The sequence below is a fragment of the Balaenoptera borealis genome (genome assembly GCF_965194805.1).
Source record: "Balaenoptera borealis genome assembly, chromosome: 4".
NCBI lineage: Eukaryota > Metazoa > Chordata > Mammalia > Artiodactyla > Balaenopteridae > Balaenoptera > Balaenoptera borealis.
Window position 1 is genome coordinate 59417366 of NC_138861.1, and position 19585 is coordinate 59436950.

At 36.7% G+C, this 19585-nt stretch overlaps 1 protein-coding gene and 1 long non-coding RNA gene across 3 annotated transcripts in view; one reads left to right on the plus strand and one right to left on the minus strand.

Annotated features, from left to right (window-relative positions):
• LOC309627970 overlaps positions 1-19585 on the minus strand; it is a 749424-nt gene that overhangs the window by 214550 nt on the left and 515289 nt on the right. The window lies entirely within an intron of this gene.
• LOC309627919 (uncharacterized protein) overlaps positions 1-19585 on the plus strand; it is a 56947-nt gene that overhangs the window by 32847 nt on the left and 4515 nt on the right. The window lies entirely within an intron of this gene.

Below are 19585 nucleotides of genomic sequence, written 5' to 3' on the forward strand. Positions count from 1 at the left end.
CTGAGGTTGAATGCCCACAAAGACAATCACCTCATGGACATCCTGGGAAGGGTTTGTTTGACTTTGGGGTGACCCTCATCTGAACCTGAATCTCAAAGGCAAATGGATTAGATAGCTTAGTCATGGGAACCCTAGTCCAAAGGCAGAGCTTTAGTGCTTTTGTTGAAAGCAAGTGAAACAGAGGAAACAGCTTCTTATGGGCCATCTGCTTCTTTATAGACCAAATAGCACCAACAACAAGGCTTGGCCCCCGGGCAGTGTTGACAGACTGAAGCAGCTTTCTCCAGATGTGTGTGGAACCTCCATGACTCCTTTACCTTTTCCTAATATAATATCTGCCAATTTAAAACAGAAAGTTAAACAGTAGCCTTGTTCCTTTTCTTTGCAGAGTAAGGAATCTATATGACTGAAACAGAAAAGCAAAGCAACTAAAAAGTTTAGAGTGGCCCTAAAAATATTCAAATGTGAAAATCACCAGGAAGGCTTGCACTGTCTCTGTAGATAGCATTCAGCTATGTGTAAATTTACCTAAGGTTTTTGTCACTTATGTATAGCTCTTCTAAAGATCCTCATGGGGATTTGGGGATTAAATTAAGTACCTGTTAAAAATTTGGTAGTAACTCAGTAGTTCATTGTTAAGTCCTTGTGGATGGATTGCATTGGTTCGATGTTGATACGTAGGGAGTGAGTAAGAGCAAACAGCACAGACTTCCAGATGAGAGTCTCCCATTGGCTTGTTCCATCTGCTGGTGGCCTCAAAAGTCGTCCTGGGAAGAACTGCTTTTCTGTAGACTGGCTGAGGGAGAAATGAGAGAATCAGAGGAGGTTATGGGTAGGTGAACGATTCTAATTGACTCATGCTCAAAGAGCAGAGGCCAACAAAGGATGAAAGGGGAAGAAAGAATAGGAATTAAAAAATAATAAGAGAGTTTACTGTATGAGATGGCATTGCCATCTGCAGACTGATAATATCTGATTATTGTTCTGGGCTGAAATTTCAGGCTGAAATTCTTATCCCAAACCAAACCAAAGATTAATGTGTAATATTTTTGTAGCATCTGTGTCTTGGTTTGATTTCACCCAAAAGCAACACTGAGATAAGGACTTGGGTGCAAGTAGTTTATTTGAGAGGCAGGAAGCCCAAGTGAGGGAGTAAGGGAAAAGCAATAAGAAGTATGTTAATGAGCTGTGGACATCTAGATCTCAATCCCCCAGGGGACACTTTGAGGAGCCATGTATAGCACATCTCAGAATTGTCCCACATAGAGATAAAAATCTGGGACATTTAGTCTTTGATTCCAGTCCCTATTGGTTGAGGTTTGCCCCTGAATATATTAAATTTCCATCTTTCTCCCTCCCTTTCTCCCTTCCTTCCTTCCTTCTTTTCTTTCTTTCTTTTTCTTTCTTTCTTTCTTTCTTTTTCTTTCATTCTTTCTTTTCTTTCTTTCTTTCTTTCTTTCTTTCTTTCTTTGTTTCTTTCTTTCTTTCTTTCCTTCTTTCTTCTCTTTCTTTCTCCCTTCCTTCCTTCCACCCTTTCTCTCTTTCTTTCTTTCTTTCCATCCATCGATATACTTTAGGCTTGTATGTTAATTGACTAGACTCTAGTGATAATATGAAAACCATGCCCAGTTAAAGTTTGATTGAATATATCCAGATAGATAAATAAATAAATATTAATGGAACTATTCAGAAAAGCATAGGTGGCCTGTCCACACTTTATCTTATGAAACAGTATTACCTCATCTATCTGGAAGAAAGGGAGAAGATATTTTACCTTTCCACCCTCTGGTCTCCAGACAAAATCTCCAGTTTGTTTGAAAAGATAACTGGCCATTCATTCCCCTACTCCATGGATCTTACTTTTGAAAGAGCCAATGTGTTATACCTTCCCAAATTCACAATGCTTCTTCTGGATCCATTCAGATGCTGAAACTTTTAAAAAAGAATAAAGCAGAAGGCATTCAGGGACTAGATAGGGCATTGAATCTTGAGAGATTTGGGCCCCTTGAATAAGACTAGGGAACTAGGGGAAGAGACTAGGCAGCGTTATATCCTAGGTATTGCTATTTTCAGCATACTCCAGTAATTTAGAGTATCAAAGAATCAAGTAATGGGGTTAGCAGGTCATTTTAATTCAGTGTAGTAAAGCTGCATATGATGAAGGCCTGGTCAACACAAGAAATGAGAAAGAGGGCTTTGCTTATCATGTTGCTTTCCAGATGTTGATCTAAGAACCAGCACTCAGGAAGACAGGCAAACACTGAGGACTTTTTCCTTATTTGATGATGAATAACGAAAGAGAAAAAACAAGAACAATAATATAGAATCTATGGGAAGGCGAGGGAAGGGAAATATTCTGAATTCTCAGAGAAGGTATATAGTTTCAAGAATGAAGACAGTATATACCTAAGGATATATAAGGATATTTATGAATACGGAACCAGAAGAACTTTAAAAAAAAATTGGGAATTCTCAATACCATTCAAGAAGACTCAGACTCCATGAAACAGAAATAGGAAATCATAAGGAGAGAAAAGACTGAGATAGGAAGAAAATGTGTTCATGGAAAAACAATATAAGCCCCTTTTAACAAAGGGAAAATATGAAATCTGAAATAATGTCTTCTTTTAAAAAGAGAGTCAGCTTTAAGGAATACTAAAAGGCAAATCTTTTGAAACTAAAAATGCTATGTTTATTTAGATGCTCTGCTACAAATTCCCTGCCCTGTTTTATATGGACACTGAGCTTATGAATTAATAAACTATAAAGAGCCTTTGTTAGTTGACTAATTAGCTAGAGGAAATGTTCTCTACTACTTAAATTTGATTAGTCTCCTTTCTTTATCATAAGTGACAAAGTCCTCTATTGTGTTTTCCTGTCATTCAAAGAAAAGCAAAATGGATGCCTTTGTCAAATTATTTTGTTAAAGAGTTTGTATTCATCAGTCTGGAATTTAAACATTACTGTTTTTATAAATATTAAAGTTGGTGAGACAAATTTTAGAGAATTGAAAAAAGATGTGGAACTTGGCTAGTGTAACAGTAACAGTAACAGTTACTTCACAATGACTATGTAATTTATTTCATATGTAAGAAACTTATATTGAACTTGCTGTATTTTTCTCCTTTCTTCTATCCTGTTTCTTTCTGTTTTATTTTTTTTTTCTCAATATAGATATACAGGGTAATTTCTGAAATTTGAGACAACAGACCACTATTATCTTTTCTCCACAATGATTTAAAAATAAAAGTGCTTCCAGAATTGCCTAAACCAAAAATATAATAATGGGACACTGGAAGTTAACAGAGAAACGAATACAATGGCAGTGAAAGCTCAATTTATACTGCAGAAACCTGGCTCAAACATGAGAGATTTTCCCAGGTTCATGGGAGAAAATGTAAATTCAAAGAAAAAAACCCAACATTATGAAAGTGAACATTATTGGCATGGAAATAGAGAATCAGTGATTTATCTTTAGAATCATAGGTGTTCCACGGAGGGCAGAAATAAAAACAATGAGGACAAAAGCTGTGATTAAAGAAAAACTATATGGAACTTGAGAAAGAATGAGAGAGATAGAGAAGAGAGATGCAGATTGATCTGGTTCCTCACATTCCAGGCTAAATCAGTTCTAAGATCCCAACAAAGGGCCACATCCAATGGTGTGCTGGAGAAAGCTCATACTAGCTTGTGAAAGCTGCCTTTTAAATTTTAAATTTTCAGAAATTCTATGAGCTGGTCATTAAACACAGCCATTATTAAAAGTGAAAAGTTATAAACTTACAATTAAGTAAATTGTATTAAAAACAAAGGTAGACATTTAGGTTGCTTCCATGTCTTGGCTGTTGTAAGTAGTGCTGCTATGAACATTGGGGTGTGGTATATATACAATGGAATGTTACTCAGCCATAAAAAAAGAATGAAATAATGCTATTTGCAGCAACTTGGATGGACCTAGATTTTATCATACTAAGTGAAGTAAGCCAGACAGAGAAAGACAAGTATCATATGATATCGCTATATATGGAATCTAAAAAATAAAAGATACCAATGAATTTATTTCCGAAACAGAAAGAGACTCACAGACATAGAAAACAAACCCAAAGGGGAAAGGGGGGAAGGAGGGATAAATTAGGAGGTTGGCATTAACATATACACACCACTATATGTAAAATAAATAACCAACAAGGACCTACTGTATAGCACAGGGAACTATACCCAATATTTTGCAATAACCTATAAGGGAAAAGAATCTGAAAAAAGTATATATATATGTATATATATATATATATATATATATATATATATCTGAATCACTGTGCTGTACACCTAATATGATATTGTAAATCAACTATACTTTAATTTTAAAAATAAATAAAAGAACCATTAAAAAACAAAACAAAGGTAATAAATACTCAAAATATCATTCCGTAATTATTTAACTACATGTTACTGTTATCAGTGCTCTCGAGGTTCTTTACGCCTGTGGTAACTGTACAGAGGAAATGCTGTATAACGGTGGGCTGTCATGCATCTTTCCCTACTCTGGGCTCAGTGATGTCACAGTGGTAATTTGAAATCAGCCATGGTGGGAATATTTATACCATTGGAATCAATAAAAGCTAAAAATCAGGGCTTGGTTTCTTGTTTTGTTGATTGTCTAGACTGCAGAAAGTAGATGGAGAAAGCATTAATAATGAAGATTAAACTTAAAAGTGTGCTGTGTCTATAGTCATCATATTGTGAATAGCACAAAAAAAAATTGAAGAAACATTCTTCTGGTATTCAAAAATTATCTACTGAGAAAAGAATTCACCCAGGTCACTGACAGATAAGTGAAGTTCTGACATAAGTTTCTGTGGTTTCACTTCTTATTAACATAAAAGAAACTATCAACCAACATTCATGTTGGAACTACATTAATTTTCTGATTGCAGCCATAGGATGTCTATATAACAAGTGTTCAGTAAATATCAAAGAAGTCATTCAATAAGAACCAATTAGTTATATGGGATTTAAAGAGAATTATAAATTTTATTATTTACCACTTGTGTGCTATGCATCCTATCTGTCATTAAAATTTACAGTAAACACACAGAGGTATATACACACGCTTTCTTTGGAGAGCTTGTTTTTAAACATTTACCAGGACACTAGACGCCCCCTTACTTGCAGCTTCACTTTCAGTGGCTTAAGTTACCTGCAGTCAACTGTGTCTGGAAATAGTAAGTGGAAAATTCCAGAAATAAACAATTCCTAAGTTTTAAATTGTGCATTGTTCTGAGTAGCGTCATGAGATCTCCCGCTATGCAGCTGTGTCCCACGCGGGACAAGAATTATCCCTCTGTCCCGTGTATCCTGCCCATCCATCACTTAGCCACCTCTTGATCATCAGCTTGACTGTCCTGGTATCACAGTGTTTGTGTTCAAGTTATCCTTATTTTACTTAACAATGGCCCCAAAGCGCAAGAGTAGTGACGCTGGCAATTTGGATCTGCCAAAGAGAAGCCGTATAGAGCTCCTCTTAAGTGAAAAGGTAAAAGTTCTCGACTTAATAAGGAAAGAAAAAAGATTGTATACCGAGTTTGCTAAGATCTATGGTAAGAACGAATCTTCTGAGAACTTGTAAAGAAGGAAAAAGAAACTCGTGTTAGTTTTACTATCACACCTCAAACTGCAAAAGATACTGCCACAGTGCGTGATAAGTGCTTAGTGAAGATGGAAAAGGCATTAGATTTGTACAATATGTAAGATATTTTGAGAGGGAGAGAGCACACATTCATATAACTTTTATTACAGTATATTGTAATCATTCTATTTTATTATTAGTGGTTGTTAATCTCTTGCTGTGCCTAATTTATTACATAATTTTTATCATACATATGTATGTATAGGAAAAAACATAGTATATACATATATATGTATGTGTGTGTGTGTGTGTGTGTGTGTGTGTGTGTATATATATATATATATATATATATATATATGGTTTAGTACTATTCACGATTTCAGGCATCCAGTGGGGGTCTTGGAATGCATCCCCGGAGGATAAGCGGGGATGACTATATATAAATTGCCACATTCTCTCAATTTTCATGGATTACAAGGACAAGGGGAAAAAATTGCTCAAGCAGCAAGGTAGGGAAAAGATGATATCAACAAAGGGAACAAAAATGATGCCTTTTTCAGATGATTTTTGGAGACACCAAAAGCTAAGAGACAATGAAGGCAGCTACAGAGTCTGGGGAGGACACTTTGTGATCCAAGAAGAAACATACAGTCAGGATATCTTTTGTATGTGAAGGTCAGGGAATGACATCTTATGTTATCCAGGGACTCCAGAACGATTTCACCAGCATACCCTTCTTGAAAAACTTCCACGACTGTCTCCTCACTAGCCAAGAAATAATCAAAACGAGGAGGTCAAGAATGGGAAAACTTCTAAGAGGAAGCCCTGAAACAAGCTAATAACAGAAGAGGAAATAATTGCTGTACATTTTGTTACAAGCCAAATGCAACTAAAATATTAAAAATTACTAAGTTAGAGGATAGAATAAAATAACTTAAAACAATTAAAAAGAAGAGAACTGAATAATGATCATAATTTGTTAGTGTTGTATTGATTTCCTGGTTCAAGATGTCTAATATGTAGAGAGCCAGGCTTTATAAGCTCTGTAATGTTATTTCTTGAATGTTTTTAAAAAGAATTTGCTTTATTCCCTCAGTTTCCTAAGAAATATCAGTTTTTCTTATCTTGTTCTGCTTGCCATCTTTTTGCCTTGGATTGTTTGTAAGTTGAGATAATTCTACTTTCTATGGCACTTTTGTTAAATGACTTTATTCCCTCTAATTTAGAACCATATTGTGGCTCCTATCCTCTTCCATTTACAATAAATTTATTTTTTTTATTCACCATAAAGATATGTTTATTTGCTTTCAGTAACCTTATTTGGATATTCTTTTTAAAAAATTTTATTAAGACATTGTTTTAGAGCAGTTTTAGGTTCACAGCAACATTGAGCAGAAGATACTGAGATTTCCCATATAAACGCTGTCCCTACACATGCATCACCTCCCCCATTGTCCACATCTCCCACCAGATGGGTACATTTATTACAATTGATGACCCTACATTTGATACATCATTATCACCCAAAGTCCATAGTTCATATTATGCTTTACTCTTGATGTTGTACATTCTATGGGTTTGGGCAAATGTATAATGACATGTGTCCATCATTATGGTATCATACATGGTATTTTCGTAGCCCTAAAAATCCTCTGTGCTTCGCCTGTTTATTTCTCCCCTCACCCCCAGCACTTGGCAATCATTGATCTTATTACTGTCTCCATAGTTTTGCTTTTCCAGAATGTCATATAGTTGGAATCATACAGTATACAGCCTTTTCAGACTGGCTTCTTTCACTCAGTAATATGCATTTAAGGTTCCTCCATGTCTTTCTGTGGCTTAATAGTTCATCTCTTTTTAGTGCTGAATAATATTTCACTGTCTGGATATACCACAGTTTATCCATTCACCTACTGAAGGACATCTTGTTTGCTTCCAAGTTTTGTCAGTTATGAATAAAGCTACTATAACATGTGTGTGCAGGTTTTTGTTTGAACATATGTTTTCAACTCCTTCTGGTAAATGCCAAGGAGTATGATTGCTGGATTGTGTGGTAAAAGCATGTTTCTTTTTGTAAGAAACTGCCAAGTGTCCTCTGAGTGTCTGTGCCATCTTGCATGCCCACCATCAATGAATGAAACTTCTGTTGCCACACCCTTGCCAGCATTTGGTGTTGTCAGTGTTCCAGATTTTGGCCAGTCCAGTAGTTGGATTGTGGTATCTCATTGTTGTTTTAATTTGCATTTCCCTGATGACATATGATGTGGAGCACCTTTTCATATCTTATTTGCAATTTTATCTTCTTTGGTGAGGTGTCTGTTAAGGTCTTTGACCCATTTTTTTATTGGGTTGTGTTCTTATTGTTGACTTTTAAGAGTTCTTTGTAAAAATATATCTACATATTTTTTCTATTGCTCCCTCTTCATCATATTATCTGTAAGGTCTAAGATATATTATTTACCAAACTTCATTTTTCCTGAATGCCTAAAACCCAGGTAACACTGAATAGGCTCACCTCCCCCCAGGTATAATTTTAAGATCTCTTCTCTATGAAGTGTCAGATAGCATGTTATTCAGGTAGAGGAAATGAGGCAGAGAGCCAAATAGCATAACAAACTTTGCTAATATTCTTCATCTTGCCAATCAGTACTTACTGATGCAGTACCTATAGACTCCAGGTGTCCAGCTCTTGCCTTAGAGATAAGGAGATGGAGAGAAAGAGTTTTCAAGGGGAACTGTTGGTTAATCACAGGCCAGAATCTAAGGCTCCTTACTCTCAGTTAACTGGTTAAAAAGTGGCCTTGGTTTTTTACTTAGAAGTGAGAACTAACAATGATGAAGCATTGAAGAGGAAGGAGACAGTAAGGGCTAGAAGGGGCCTCCTGGTGAGCCTCTGTTTGCTGTGATCTAACCAGTGGTTAAATTACCTCATGGGTACCTCTCCTGCTGGTTCATTATCCCTCCACTAAGCCTACTATGGTCTGGTCCATATTTTACTATCAGATCCATCCCCTCATATAAGTGACTTTCTTGGTATTTGATGTTTTTACGTCCCCTGTAAGGGGTCCCTTTGTTTCTCCTGACAATTTCTATCACTTCATAGTTCATTCTGAGTTACCTTATGTTCCTCTTAATGGGCTTATTGCCAAAGGGCATTGGCTAGATGCATCTTTGAATATATATGGCGTGCTATCTTTATTTCCTTTTCTTTGCTTTTTCTGGGTTTATTTCAATCCCAGATTATTGGAGGCTCTTCATATTTAACTTCTAGCACTTCCTAGTTTGGGCTTGATTTTTTTAAAACCATGTTAACAATCTTTAAGTGTACAGTTCAGTGGTGTTAAGTTTATTCACATTGTTGTGCAACAGATCTCCAGAACTTCTTCATCTTACAAAACTGAAACTCTATACACACATTAAATAACAACTCCCTCTTTCCCCCTTAGGTTTGATTTTACTTTATGGAATAACAACATGCAATAAAACAATTCTCAAGGAAGGAAGCAGCTCCTAATTCCTAGGACCTAGTCTTTTGTAAAGATGGAGATGTTAGGATGGTTATTTTTAAATTATGATGGAGAAAAGGCAAAAGATTTATTCAATCTGAAGAGAAACCAGAGTATTTTCTTTTTTAAAAAAGATTGAAGTATAGTTGATTTACAATGTTGTGTTAATTTCTGCTGTACAGCAAAGTGACTCAGTTAAATATATATATATTCTTTTCCATTATGGTTTATCACAGGATATTGAATATAGTTCCCTGTGCTGTACAGTAGGACTTTGTTGTTTATCCATCTTATATATAATAGTTTGCATCTGCTAATCTCAAACTCCTAATGCTTCCTTCCCCCACCCCCTGTCCCCCTTGGCAAACACAAATCTGTTCTCTGTATCTGTGAGTCTGTTTTTGTTTTGTGGATATGTTCATTTGTGTCATATTTTAGATTCCACATGTAAGTGATATCATATGGTAAATTATGGAGAAAAAACTCATCCTTTAGAAATTTTAATCCCTTTGGATGCAATAGTCATCACATATCTATATCTGTATCTATATCTATATCTATATCTACTGGTTGAATGATACTTGGCCTCTGAGTCATCAATATTTTAAATACAAACCCACCATAGCCAAGAATGATGTGCAGCACACAGGACCCAGACATTTTTGCAGGAACTCTTAAATATATTTGTAGTTACAACACCCACTCCTCCTGGTGTTCTAACTTTATGCAATTTCTATCTATGAGACAGCCCTAAATCTTTCCATTCCCAGAGGAAGCCTGCCATCTGTTCATCAAACTTAAGAGTAGTTGGAGGGAGCAGCTGCAGTTTCTATCTGGATTTGAGTGTGTATGTGTTAGTCATTAAGAAAAAAATTTATGCTCATTTATGTCTTGAGTCATAACTATGCCATCAGTTGACTCCAACAAAACTGTCAATGCCAGTCTCAAGGGAGCAAGATCTGAGTTCTGTTCCCAGCAATACTTTCCTGGTGGATTTTGGGCAGCTCATATCAAATTCTTTCTCGTTGTCTCCATCTAAAAATGGAGAATGCTTTTTAAAAAATTTCACCTTTTCCTCTTGTTGAGAATAAAGTGGTAGCTCTTTGATTTCCTTCCTTATTTTTTCTGAATAGAGTAGCTTAAGTTCATCTCTGGGAGCCAAGTTCTCCTTGAAGAGATAGTCTAAGGAACTATCGTGGCTGAGGGATAGGAAGAGCCTTGGAGATCCAGTGGTCCAGTACTCCTCAGGTTTCAGAACTGCATTTTTTCTTGCTAATTTTTGCAGTATCTTTAGATCACCTATTATATGCTGAATATATATTTAAATAGATTTCGGACTGACTTATTTTTAACACTCATCTTTGTCCTATGTAAGAATATCTGTAAATTATAGTTTAGATGTGCCATTAAGCTTATGTTACAAACTAAAAAATATAGAATTTATAAATATACATATTCCCCAAATTGCATTAAAATAAACACATGATTCTTTTTTAAAGTTATTTAAAAATTTTTTGATATGTAATTGACATATAATATCAGGTTCAAGTGTACAACATAATAATTTGTTATGTGTGTATATCGTAAAATGATCAGACAATATGTCTAGTTAACATCCGTCACTACACATAGTTACAATTTTTTTCCCTTTGATGAGAACTTTTAAGATCTATTCTCTCAGCAACTTTCAAATATACAATACAGTATTGATAACTATAGTCACCGTGCTGTAAATCACATCCCCATGACTTACTTATTTTATAACTACAATTTTGTATCTTTTGACTCATTTCACCCACCCCTCTGCCTCTGGCAGCCACCAGTCTGTTCTCTGCAAACACACAATTTTATTCTTAAAATAAAAAATAATGGATTGTGTGCCACCTAAAATCAGTGGCTCACATGTCATATTTTGGGAAACACTGATCTAAACCAGCTCTGTCAATTTGTACACATGGAAACTGAGCTTCAGAAAGTACAAATGACTTCATAAACTCCTTTAGCTAATTAGAATCCAGGGTTTCTGACTTCAGTTTTCTCAGGCATGGAAAAGTAAATGAGAAAAGCATTGTGGGTGACAAATCTACTTGGAATTTAGTTAGGAGAATTTGGGGAGATGAGATAGCTGGGAAACATAGTTTGGGAAACTTCCAGAGGATCTTGGATGCTAGGTGTAAGAGTAGAAACTTCTCCCTGGGCTACAAAGTCTTAACCCTGGGATCCAAGGAGCATCTAAAATTATATGTGAAGTTTAATGGATTTATGCACATGGATATTTGGGTGGGACGAGAGCATTCCTCCATAAAAAGTTAATAACTGTTGCTCTTGGCAATGGAAGCTATTTTGGTTCTCATATAGGGGAATACATGTGTTTTGGAAAGATCACTCTGGTACAAAATGAGAAATGGAACAGAGTGAGGACTGCCTGAAAGAGAGACAGCAGCAGATGACTGAAGCCATTCCAGCAAAGGTACCTGAACAGGGCTTAGGGCATCACCCCTTTAGGGTGGACTCAGGAACACAGATGTAGGTAACAGTGAGCCAGAAAGACTCACATTGGTTTTCTTCCTCTATTTTCTGAGGATCACCCAAGGAACCAAACTGAGTGAGAAAATTACATAATGCAAATATCAAAACAACTCTTGGTTTTTGTGTGTGCCTGGAGGTGGGGGTAGGGCAAAGGAGGGAGAGGAAAAGATGGTAAAAGGAGAAGCTTCTGCATCATTGGAGTGCTGCTTATTTTGCAACTAATGGGGGCACACAGGGAGGGATGTTTTCTGTTACTTTTGCTTGAGGGTTAATCATTTTAAAGCAACTGTTAGCACCTACCTCTTTGAGAGTGTTGTAGTTCCCCAAGCGTGAAAAACATATTTAACAAACAAGGTAGTCCCATGAGTCCCCTGCTGTGCTGGGTGCTTCTGCAGGTTATTTTACTTGGAAAGCACAACTGAAGAAAATTGTTTCTATTGAAACTTGAGCAATGCAGAATGAGGGTTTATTCACTCATTTACCAAGTGTTTATTGAGTGCCTATTATGCTCATGGCACTGATGGACACTAGAGCCGCAGAGAAGGAGAAGTCAGAGTCCTTATCTTTAAGAAGTTTACAACATATTAGGAGTGGCAAAACAAACGAATGCATTTATCTACACACGTGGACACATTGCATAGCAAGTTAAATTAAGAAAAAAAAAACAATCATACACCTGATGACTAATTATATATCATCTTGTGATAGCTTTTCTTAGGAGGAGCACCAGTGCTTTTATTCTCCCCAGAGATCATCATCCTAATTTTTCATTGCAGTTTTATTGAAAAACTGAAAAAAATAGACTAATCAAGAGATGACAGAGAAGAGTAAATGTAGAAAGAGACAGTTACTTGGGGACTTACTGATTAATGACATAGCCTTCACTTGGAATGAATAGCTTTGCATCTACCTCAGGTTGCTACTGGAGGAAAGCCACCACAATTATTATTTAATACTTTGGAGGTGACATCTATGTTCAAGAGACTGCTTCATAAATAACAGGCTCCCATAAATAATGAAGACCTAGTCTGCTTTAGAAAATTGCAACTGAAAGTCATAAGTGGCTCAGAGCAAGAGAAAATAAAAGATGGAGCATTCAGTAAAGCCATTTGTGGCTGGGCTGACTGGACTCAGGAAATGCTGATGGAGGAGGTCACAGTGGGTAACAGAAAGCTAAGATTGAAGCTGGGGAAACTAAGGTGAAAGTTCAGTTAGGGAAAATCAGGAATAGATTTTCTCCAGCTCATATATAAGATATCAAATATTCCAATGAGCCTTTTTGACCTCCCAGCAATACGTTTAAGAACTTTCTCAAAGATGGCAAGCTGATCTTCTGTGTTACCACCCTCATGACTGCAGAAGCAAGTCTTTTTAATGAGAGTAATATGAATAATGTCAAGCTCAATCTGTTGATAGCATGTGCATCGGTTAGCTATTGCTGTAAAACAAAGTAACCCAAAACTAAGTGGCTAACAATGACAATCATTTAATATTATAGCTTTTATTTCTGCAGATTAGCTCTGGGTTTGGTGGGTGGCTAGGCTTGGCTGAGGTGGCTCTACTCCATGTGACTCTCCTCCTCTTGGGAAATACCTGGACGTGTACTTTTCATGGTGGTGGCAGAGGTCCAACAAAGCAAGTAGAAAGCATGCAGGGACTCTGAGGACCGTGACGCATCATTACTTTCCCCTCAGTCTATTGGCCACAACAAGTGAAGGGGTGGGAGGATATACTTCATCTACATAATGGGAGGAAGTAGGAAGTTATATGCAAAGGGTGTGGATATAGGGAAGTGGATATAGGGTGGTGAAGAATCGGGGGATAGTAATTCTGTCTCCCTATTGTGTCAAGATGGGAAAGACTTGGATACAAATTTCAACTCTATTGTTTATAATTAAATGTCTCAGAGAGGTTGCTTAATCTTTCTGAGTCTTCATTTACTCATCTTTAAAACTAAATAATAAAATGTTCAGATTTTGTTTGTAAACCTTCTGGGACTTAAACTAAATTATCATTTTTTCCTTTTCCTATTTTCTGTGTATGGCCATATGTTTGCTATTATCAAATTCTTGTAATTATGCGCACACCCACTCTTTTATGCTGCTCAGGACTGACTCTGTCACCTTTCAAAGATCTGTTACTGACAAAAAGAAAATGGAAAAAAGGAGAAAGTGGAATTGTTCTCCAGGAATGTAGTGTCTAATAATGCAAAGCTGGTTAGGTGAAGGCATTCTCTTTTGGTTTTCAGAGTGACTATCAACATCATCTAATAGCTTATGCTCCTACCCAGAAATCTGAAGGATTTACTTTCCTGAATAATTAGTATGTTTCCAATATAACCTCCAGTGATTAATATCAGACCACTATTTGATATCGGCAATGACAATAATGTAAGCCCTACTTCCTTGTCCAGTCCAAAGGAAGGTCTCCAAGGGAATGTATAACTTCTGCATGGAGGATCATTTTATTCAGCGATTAGGAACATCAATTAAGTAGCTGGGCGTGTCATATATTGTATCTCATTTAATCCTTAAAACAGCTCTGGGAGGTACTTATTTTACAGATGCAGACTTTCAAGCTTAGAGAGGCTGGGTAACTAGCTCAAGGTTGTATAATTAGTAAGTTGTAGTAGCTAGCCTCAAATACAGATCTAATTCTAAGGTCTGTTATTAAGCACTTTTTTTGTTGTTGTTTAAATAATCTGGAGTTGAATTCCCGATTTAAAATTTAGAATTAAATAAACAATAGATATCATCTTTGATGTCAAAAAGAAAAAATACAACCTATCACCAAACACTAACCACAATGAGTGTTGCTTAAACATTCAAGTCACAATAATTTTGCTTGTCTTTGAAAAAATTTTAAGGCCTGTTTGGAAATGATTTGAATGATCCAGTTCTCTTTTTAAAGCAGGGGGAATCCCGAACTGATAATTTCCCCTTTTTTTGTAAATTTCCCTGAGGCAAGTAGAGGCCTTCTAAATTATTTGACTGACCTTAGGCCAAATTGAGATCATTCTTTTCCAAAATAGCCATTCAGCATGTAAAGATTTGAAAGGCCTGGCTAAAGATTTTAATAATGAGAGTCTGGTAAAAGACATCTCTCTAAAGTAATTCTCTCTCTCTCTCCTTCTCTTTGTCTTTTATTCTTTGCTTTCCAACATCTCTCTTTTAGTTCCTCTCCTGCACTAACTCCTCACTCAAGGAAGTTTCAAAGTTAAATTTGGGGTCTGGGTGGGGAAGTGATTTGAAGCTATGAGCTTTGTCTTAGACCAACTGGTAGCCCCTGAGGTCTTATTTTCTTTGTTTTCTTGAGCAAATGCCCAACAAAACTTGTGTTGTCTGCAACCCAGCTGGGGAATGAGCAGGCAAAGTTAGTGAAACGTGAAGATTTATAGGATAGCAGAGAGTGGAGAAGTATTAGTACCCAGAATATGCCAAATGTGGGGTGAGTTAGCTCCCACAGCTGAGAACCAGATCTATTTCCTAAAAGCAAATAGGGAGCAAATTGTTTTTTTCTTGGATTTCATGGCACCCTGGTCCTACTCTTCCTCTCCGAGCTCTTAGGCCACCACTCCTCATTGTCTTTCGCATTCTCTCTCTCTCTCTCTCTCTCTCTCCTCTGCCTCTAAATGTAGATATTCTTAGGATTCAGGCCTGGACTTTTTTTTCAGTTCAGTTTACACTTATTTTATTGGGTAATCTTATCTGCTAACAAAGTTTTACATATAATTTATAATCCAACAATTTAAGGTCGTTTACTATCTCTAGCTTGGATCTTTCTTCTAAACTTCAGATCCACATATACAACGGACAAATTGATGCTCCACCCAGGTACCTCACAGGCATTTTAAATGCTACATGTTTGAAGCTTGCTTATCCTCTTTCATCCGCCCCCTTTTGACCATGCTGTCTTAATCAATGCTAACTCCATCTACCTGGATGCTCATGCCAGAAACCCAGGAGTCATTCTTTTCCTTTATTTTCTCTTTTAAAACAGTAATTTAAAGTTTATTCCAGCTATAATACCGGTTTCTCTGGCATGCTTCAGAGCCCATTACCAAGACATTCTGCTGTACTTGTCTGTCTGATTTATGGATCTGTTCAATTTCTGGCACTAGGGCATCATCTGAGTTTCGACCAGACAGCAGTGATAAAATGGGTGGAATAACTTTAGAAATAGTTAAAGCAAGAGACCACTGTGTTCCTAAGACAAATGCCCTCATTATTACTTCACGTTTGGGTGATAAAATAGAATCATTACCATTTAAATTTCTAAGTATTATTTAAAATTTAATATTATGTTAATATTTGGATGATGAATTCTTGTTGTAAGCGCAATTGTCAAAAAGAATATACATTGACAAGGGCTGTCATTAGGGCCTGTAATTGTGGCTTGCCAATCAGTCGCAGGCCAAATGGCTATGCTCCTTATTAGTGGTTTTAGTGCCAGGTCTGTGATTTTCTCTTTAGTTTTCCACTCTTTCAGTGTGGATGTCCAAACTCTAGGGTGGTGGACAGAGGCTGTCCTTTTGCCTCATGCCATCTTTGTTGAACTCAAGTGATAAATGGATGGTAGGTTGGAGGGGTGATGGGTTGGGAAGTGGATCAGGAATGAGGGCAAAGAAGGGAAAGTGGAAAACTTTATACCATAGAAGTCATCCCCAACACCTCCTCCCCTCCGCCCACTCTCCACATCCAATCCATCACTTGACCTGGCAAAATAAAGCTCACACCCCCAGTCTTCCCCATTCCACTAGCCACCATGATCTCCCTGGACCATTGTAATAGCTTGGTAGCTATCTGGAGCATCTTCCCTCTTTCATTCTCAACCACCTTGATCCATTCCTTAAACTGTAGCCAAAGTGAGCATTTAAAAACATAAATCAAACTGTCTTTTTCTTTCTTCAAATCGTTTCATGGTTCCCAACAAAACTTATGATATAATCTAAAATTCTTAGAGTGTCCCCCAAAGCCCTTCCCAACCTGACTGCTTCCCAGACTCCTTCACCAGAGCCCTCCCTTTTCCTCTTTACACTCCAGTCACGTTTTCTTCAACACACACAAAGCTTCCCACCTCCAGCGGGGGGCGTGCTCCTCTCTCTGCCAGGATGAGCTTCTGTTCTCTGCAGAGCTAATTAACTCCCACTCCTCCTCCAGGGCTAGGCTTAAATGTCACTTTCTCAGAGGGACAGTTCCTAAATTTATTGATCTAAATTATCATCCTCTGTTATATCCTCCCACAATGCTTTTCTTTATAATCCTTATCAAAATTTGTAATTTCATATTTATTTATGCAATTACTGTCTCCCCTACCAGCCAGTGGCCCCAGAGGGCAGAAGCAGTATCCACTTTGCTATCATTAGCACATGTCTAGCATGTGGCAGATTGGCAATAAATATTAGTTGGAATAAAGGTAATATAATTTTTATTATAAATTAAAAAATATATTCTTTTTCCTGAAAAAATCTAACTTTTAGGGGGATCTTTGAAGAATTTATCATGTAAGTCTCCATATAAAAGACATTATTAGATAGTACAACAGATAATGTATGCAGTTTGGATTTATAAGAAATATGGGAAATATTCATTAAATTGATATTAAAATTAAATATTGGCTATGTTTTAATCATAGAAAGAAATACTTGTGTAATTGGTACCTTGAAGAGCAGGACTCTTGGGATAATATTCAAAAAGCATATTTATTTTTTATTTGTCTGTTTAAAATATATTCAATGGAGGAAGTGTTTCCCTGCCCTGGTTTACTTTTACATACTAACAATAAAAAATAATTGTACAATCACAACCTCAGTTTCAATTCAGAAATTAAGACATCCAGTTCCAAGTAATGATCTAAACTCTGAACTTGATTTAAAGATAAAGTGTTTCAACTTCCCTGGCTGGTAGTTTCCTTCAGGCAGGAAGGCAGGGAAGGGGAGGTTTCACCCTTCTCTCTCATTTCCCAAGTTGGGCTTCCATCCCTCTTTTTTCCATCCCTCTCTCTTCCCTTTTTGAGAATTCTTGGTTGCATGTCCTGTGAGGTGGCCAATACACATGTACATATGGAGAGGGAAAGAGAGGGAGGGAAGGAGAGAAAAGAGAGAGATAGAGAGTTATTTTAAGGAATTGGCTCACGTGATCATGGGGGCTGGCAAGTCCTTACTACTTGTTGTCTTTTGTCATTTTGACGATAGTCATTCTAATGGGTGTCAGGTAATATCTCACTGTTGTTTTTATTTACATTTCCCTGATGATTACTGATGTTGAACCCCTTTTCATGTACCTGTATGTCTTCTTTGGAAAAATGTCTATTCAGTTCCGTTGCCCTTTTTTATTAAAAAATAAATTTATTTATTTTATTTATTTATTTATTTTTGGCTGCATTGGGTCTTCATTGCTGCGCACAGGTTTCTCTAGTTGCGGCAAGTGGGGCTACTCTTTTTTGTGGTGCATGGGCTTCTCATTGAGGTGGCTTCTCTTGTTGCAGAGCACAGGCTCTAGACGCATGGGCTTCAGTAGTTGTGGCATGCAGGCTCAGTAGTTGTGGTGCATGGGCTTAGTTGTTCCACGGCATGTGGGATCTTCCCAGACCAGGGCTTGAACCTGAGTCCCCTGCATTGGCAGGTGGATTCTTAACCACTGTGCCACCTGGAAAGCCCCCATTGCCCATTTTTTAATCAGATTGTTTGAGTTTTGCTATTGAGTTGTAAGAGTTCTTTATATATTTTGGATTTTAGCCCCTTACCAGATATGTGATTTGCAAATATTTTTTCCCATTTCATACGCTGCCTTTTTATTTTGTTGATTTTTTTTTTCTTTTCCTGTGCAGAAACTTTTTAGTTTGATGTAGTCCCTCCTGTTTATTTTTGCTTTTGTTGCTTTTGCTTTGGGTGTCCAAAAAAGTCATTGAAAAGACCAATGTCAAGGAGCTGGCCCCCTACGTTTTCTTCTAGGAGTTTTATAGTTTCAGATCTTAAATTTAAGCCCTTAGTCCATTTTGAGTTGATTTTTGTGTATGGTGTAAGACTGTAGTCCAGTTTCATTCTTTTGCATGTGGCTATCCAGTTTCCCCAATATCATTTATTGAAAAGAGTATCTTTTTCTCATTGTATATTCTAGGCTCTTTTGTCATAAATTAATTGACTATATATCCATGGGTTTATTTATGGGCTCTCTATTATGTTCCACTGATCTATGTGTCTGTTTTTATTCCAATACCATACTGTTTTGATTACTATAGTTTTGTAATATAGTTTGAAATCAGGACATGTGATGTCTCCAGCTTTCTTCTTTTTTCTCAAGGTTGTTTTGACTGTTGGGGGTCTTTTGTGGTTCCATATGAATTTTAGAATTGTTTGTTCTATTTCTATGAAAAACACAATTAAAATTTTGATAGAGAGTGCATTGAATCTGTAGATTGCTTTGGTAGTATGGACATTTTAACAATATTTGTTCTTTCAACCCATGAGCACAGGCTATCTTTCCATTTATTTGTGTCTTTTTCAGTTTCTTTCATCAGCATCTCATAGTTTTCAGTGTACAGAACTTTCACCTCCTTGGTTAATTTATTCCTAAGTATTTTACTCTTTTTGATGCAGTTGTAGATGGGATTTTTTTAAAAAATTTCTCTTTCTGATAATTTGTTATTATTTACATATGTCAAAATCCAATCAAAGATTGAAGTCATCTGGATGGGGATTATAGACTCTAAGCTAACTTGAAGATTAATAATAATATGAGCAAATTTAGGGGATGTAGGTTATGTGGCCTTCTTTTTAAATTTTGGCACCATTAAAGCATTTACTATAAATAGAACTCTTCCTATCAGTATAAGACAAAGATTTAGGCCTATTTAAGGCTGATGTCCTCTGGTTATTAGGAAACTTCAGCAAACTAGGAAGATAATCAATGCTCCTTCCCCC